Raw genomic sequence first — 6,067 nt, 5'->3', positions numbered from 1 at the left:
CTCAGAAGGCCACGTGTGTGGTAAAACAGCTAGTACAGCCATGTGCCAGCTTTTCTCAAAGCTTCACCTGCTGTAAAATGTTAAAGCGTAGCGCTATGACTCTGCTACTTTTGTGCTTAGATGTGAAATATATGCAATTTCTTCTGGATACAAATGCAGTAATTCTGCCAGCATTGTCTCTAGTGTGTATTCTGTTTTTTTTTCCTTTGTTTTCTGTCTGCATGGGTAGCAAAACATTTACTGCTTAGTACACGGTGTACTGCAAAGTAACTGATCTTGTTCATAAAGTTTGAAATAAGCTATTTAATCATTGCAGACATGACCAAAAATAAATAAAAATTACTCATCCTTATCATTAACTAAATAGCTTTTTGAAATGTGAAGTAGCAGAAGTCCACAATGACAGCTGAAACAACTGCAGTAATTTGCATAATAATTCCCCAAAGATAGCTAGAAAATTCTTTAGCTGAGCAGTTACTTGCTAACACCTGCTGCTTGACCAGGTTAGTATCAGTGACATTCTTACAATCTTTAAGTATCAGTGCATTTTATTTCATTTATTCTTTTTATTTTATCTTTAAATACATTTCTAAGGCTCTCTTTGCAAAAGAGTGCCATGGGGTCTGACAGAGTGGTTTCTATAAAGTCAGACAATATGTGAAAACAGAGCGAAGTCTGCAGTAAGTTACTCTTTCAAAGCTCATTGTTATAAGCATTGCACGGTACCACTACTCTCTTCACTTCATTAAAGCTGCCTGTGTGTTTTGTAAGATTTGACCAGTCTCACCATGGGACCATCACCATCATATACTTAATAATTAGCCTGCTTCTGCTGACTGTAGGTGTTCTTGTTAAGGAGTTTCAGTGTTAAGGCCTCCATGATGACCATTGCCATGGTTAACAATAAGGTTAGGTATGAAGTGTCCTGTCTTGTGGGAGAAATACTGATGAGCCACAATAGTCAGCTTAGACCTCATCAAAATTCACTTTCATAAGCATAGTTTTATTTCTCTAAATGGCAGGGAGAGGTGCAGCTTAAGGTGGCCTATCTCTACATCCCTTCCTACAAAGGGTTGGACAGTGTGTCCTTACACCAGTGCCAGTATGGTAGACAAAGTAAAAGACAAACATACACATGTTGCATCACGTCCACTGTACATTGTCATGCTGATCACAATGTTTTGTGTTGTAGGCAGGTTTCTCACAGAGTAGACAAGCATTTACGCAATCCGGTAAATACAATGCCTGAGCCACAGGTAAGGGATATGCACCTCTGTTTAGAACCTTCCACGGCCAGGTCATGTACCTATAGGCTAGACATATGACATCTGCATTTTAAGCATTTCATAAGTCTTTACTATATCATAAAAACTTAGATTATAATGGCAAATAAGGACCATTTGGCTAACCCAAACCACCCATTTTTCTGCTTTTTGGATCAGCTCTAGAGCCTACTTAAACAGCAGCTTACTTTTCCAGGCTTCTTTAAAAATGCCTTATGTTTTTCTCATGCATTTTCAAATTCCATTGCATGTATCACTCTACAGCTTCTTCAAGGAAGCTGACCCAGTCATCCACCAGGCATTCAATGATCTAAAGTGTCTACTTTGTACCTCTGATTTGATGTTTTGTTCTTCTGAGTCCTTTTTTTCTGAAATATAGTGAGGAATTCATGGATTCAGGCACTTGCATATTTCTATCATATCCCCTTTGCCTTTTCAGACCATACCTATTAAGTGCTTCTAATTTATCTTTACACAGATTCTGATGAAGACTCTGCATAATTTTTATAATCATACTCTGAAATGCTTTTGTCTTCTCTTTATTCTTATGATGATGAGGCCTCCAGGACTGTAAACAATATGTAGATTGAATCTTTCCATCTGTAAAGGGACAAAAAACGTATTTGTATTAGTGGGTTACTTACTAACATGGCATTACAGCAAAAGAGTAACTAGAATGAATTTGCAGATCAGATTAATGACCATTAGTTATCTTTTATGCAAACGTATGGCATCCTTGATGTTGACCGCATAAAGCAGAGGGTGACCTCACTAACACACAAAACATTAAAATGTTGTTTATTTTGAGTGTCATTTCATATAGTCAGTGCCAAACTAGCAACCGTACAGAAGCAATCCAATTTACCAACCCAAATTCTTTGTTTTCAACAAGTCAAACTTTTTTTATTCATCCTATTGTTCCATTTTCTTCCTTGTTGCACTGTTACACTAATTACTTTAGATTATCTGATATGAAAACTCTCAAATCCCCTTCCCTTTTGTTGTTGCCACTAATTCCCTTTCACACGTGTATGTCAGGTTCATTATTTGCATATTGATACTGCCCTGGTTTAGATCATTCCTACAATCCTACCAAGTACTTTTCCATTCTTGCTACAATTTCTTACAAGCCTACCCTGTTGCTCATCTTTGTGGCATTAGTAATAAGGCATACTTTCCTTCCAGACTCTCTGCAGTGTCACTTATATGCCAATGAAAATGACCAGTTCTTTTCTTCTTGTTATGCACTCTTCAAGGAAACTCTTTTCTAGATCATAATTTTATTATTTAAAGCCCAGTTTCACTTTAGGATCTGTCCCCTGCCTGGAAACTTTAGCTTCTAGCATAGTCACCGGTAATATCTCCAAGCTCAATGCCCCCATCCTGGCTCCTCTTCAAAGATTATCAACTGTAATTAAACACCTTTATTTCTTTAACTAAGAGTTAAAATTAAAATACATACTCTCCAAGCACAAATGCTGGTACCATTGTACAGAAATTAAAAATCCATTGAAATACATGATACTTCCTCAAGGCAAGAAATTCCAAGTTAATTCTCTGTAGAAATTCCTACACACACACACACACACACACACACACACACACACACACACACACACACACACACACACACACACACACACACACACACACACACACACATTTATATATACCCTCCAATGATCAAAAAAATAAATATGCTTTTTTAAAATAATGTATTTGATGTCGTTCCCATACTGAAATGGCACTGCAGAACCTGCTGCTGAGATGCAGAGCACCACAGTAGTAAGAAGTGTCTTCTGCAATGATGAAGACAGAAGCATAATGAATGCACAACCAAATGCTCCAGTTTTCTGTAAGGGGCATATAACTTATTATGATCACAACAACTCCTAGAATCTAAGTGACAAGGGTTTTAGCTAAACATCAGACATCCATAACAGCAGAAGATCAAGTTAATGCTGATCAATCTTCCAGCATTAAAGTCCATATGACCACTGGAGCAAATCTGAGCAGGCTATGCAGTCTTGCATTATGGAAATGCTTCTTTCCCAGTCAGCACATGTAGAGTAGCTGACCACATGGTAAAAATGCTGGTATCAAGCTGATCCACAGTAAATGATATTCCCAAATGAATTTAAAATGAACATTATAGATCCAGTATTAGGCATACTTACCTGGCAGGGAATATATCCCATTCAAGAAGTCCAGGATGAGGCTTTTCCATTCCACTTCAAATTTGACTGCATAATTTATGGTAATGGGAGACTGCATTTGCGTTGTTCATTTGGGTTCTGTCCAGTTGGTTAGGGGATTGCATAATGTTTAAGGTGTTTATCTCACAGACACAAGGTAAACAGTTTGATTCTTACCTTTGAAGGAAAATTGGCTAGTCTTAAAATGGCCTGCAAGTGCAGCTAGCTGAGTACTTATCTATCAGTCTATGACTGCTACTACAATACTTAACATTTATCATCTTATCTTTCTTCTCCTCTTCTTAAGAGGTACCCTCCCCCCACATTGTAGGATTCCCCTGAAATTCAGAAAACAGCAGTGAGAAATGATCCCTGCAGTGATATAAAATATTTTCTCTGGGTTTATAGTGTAATTACGTTAATTTTATCATCTTTCAAATCCTAAGCTATAGTCATCATAGCAAGATATAGATCCAAGTCCTTCAATGAGTTCCTTGTGCTAACAATAACATTTTCTGGTTCTTGCAATGTTATTGAGACACTTTTGCCTGAACCTGTTAGTAGAGTATTATTTGCTTTATAAAGTAGTCACTGACATATTAGATATTGTTAACTCTCCCATGTTCTCACTGTTGTAACAAATGAGTCTCCCACATAGCAGATATTGTTAGCTCTCCCATGTTCTCACTGCTGTAACAAATTAGTCTCCCACATAGCAGATATTGTTAGCTCTCTCATGTTCTCATTGCTGTAACAAATTAGTCTCCCACATAGCAGATATTGTTAGCTCTCCCATGTTCTCACTGCTGTAACAAATGATTCTCCCTCAGAGTAGGTACTGTTAACTCTCCCATGGTCTCACTGCTGTAACAAATGAGTCTCCCACATAGGATCATGGGATCATAGGAAGTCACTAGGCTAGTGACACTGAGGCCCTTATAAACCAACCAAGAGTTTAGCCCATGTTTTGACAAGTCAACACCCAAAGTCCCTGTCCAGCAGGGACACAGGTGGAATCCCAGAGGTGTATTTTCTGTTTCCCATCCAGTTATCCAGGTTGCACTTAAAAAGTGTTAATGGTACTCTGCATGATGTGGAGAAGGAGTCTATTCCACAGATGGGGGAGTCTCTGGGATGCAAATCTGTCCTGCCAACAAGTTTATTGATATCACAGACCAGGTAATGTTAGCTCTCACGTATTCTCTCTGCTATAAGAAATGAGTTTCACACATAGTAGGTATCATTAGCTCTCCCACATTCTCACTTGTGTAACAAATGAGTATCCAACATAATGAGCATTGTTACTGCTCACATGTTCTCTCTGCTGTAACAAATGAGTCTCTCATATCGTAGATATCGTTAGCTGTCCTGCATTCTCCCTGCTGTAACAAATGAGTTTCACGCATAGTAGGTATCATTAGCTCTCCCACATTCTCACTTGTGTAACAAATGAGTATCCAACATAATGAGCATTGTTACTGCTCACATGTTTCCTCTGCTGTAACAAACGAGTCTCTCACATCATAGATATCTTTAGTTGTCCTGCGTTCTCCCTGCTGTAACAAATGAAAAATGGCAGTACTTTTCACTTGACTACTTAATAAACTGAAGGCATGCAGCCCTACTCTGTTGGCCTGTAGCATTACCAACCTTAGACTAGAAAGAGACTGAGAACATGTGATGCACTTTCATCAGCTTTAGGTATTACTGACTTGCATTCCAGCTTGATTTGTGTTTGTTTTCAATCAGTACGCAATCTGTTTGAATACAAGCAGTCGTGCAGCATTTTCTCTTGGATTACATTTTAAAATATATCACAATAGTGATGGGAGTAAATTAGAGGGTACTATTTTGGAAAAAGTGCACTGTGAAAGGGGTATGTGTTTAAAAAGTAAACTACAATGGAAAGAAGCACTTTTCATTTTAAAATCTGACACCCTGCATCCTAATGGGTTAAATAGAGAGCTTAATTCGAAATGGCTTTTGTGATGAATTGTTCTTAATTGTTCTATTGATTGTGTTTTAATGTATAAATGAAGAGGAAAATTTGCATGGTTGTACTCTGTTTAAGGCATTTGCCGAGGCGCTAGAGAGAAGTCAAGTTTGTTACTGCAAAAATAAATGTCTTTGTTTTTGGATCTATTGGCTGAGTCATTTTTTGGAATTGGTTCTTCTACTGCGGTTATCTATTGCTGCTTTCCATGGCTAGTGATCCATCTTTTCAGACTCCCAGGGTTTTTCGAGATGACCTGGGAGAAAATACTCAAAAGACTTTTCAACAAAGTATTTTGCAAGTGGGAGAACATTTGCCTGATAAAGGTATAAACCCTGCATCTACATCACAGCTTGGTGAGTCACAAAAAATTTGGGATAAAGTGCTATTAGATGAATGTCAAAAGTGGACAGTTAATCCTTTTTCTGCCGTGGGACAGAATTATACAATGATTATGTCAGCCGAGTTGCAAGGTACAATTAACAAATTAGAAAGTTTATTATTTAAAGAAAATGCCACACACTATAACATCAATAGTTTGCAAAGATATTTAGAGTTAAATATTACTCCAAAGGGACTAAGAGCGTATAAAAATC

The 6,067-nt window shown here is 37.7% G+C and overlaps 1 pseudogene; it reads left to right on the top strand.

Annotated features, from left to right (window-relative positions):
* Positions 1-3,452: 3,452 nt before the first annotated feature.
* LOC122796076 lies at positions 3,453-3,571 on the top strand (annotated as a pseudogene).
* Positions 3,572-6,067: the final 2,496 nt, after the last annotated feature.

The sequence above is a fragment of the Protopterus annectens genome, chromosome 2.part2 (assembly GCF_019279795.1).
Source record: "Protopterus annectens isolate FY-2018-M chromosome 2.part2, PAN1.0, whole genome shotgun sequence".
Classification (NCBI taxonomy): domain Eukaryota; kingdom Metazoa; phylum Chordata; order Ceratodontiformes; family Protopteridae; genus Protopterus; species Protopterus annectens.
The sequence above is the reverse complement of the archived record's forward strand: the minus strand, read 5'-3'. Positions and strand labels throughout refer to the sequence as shown.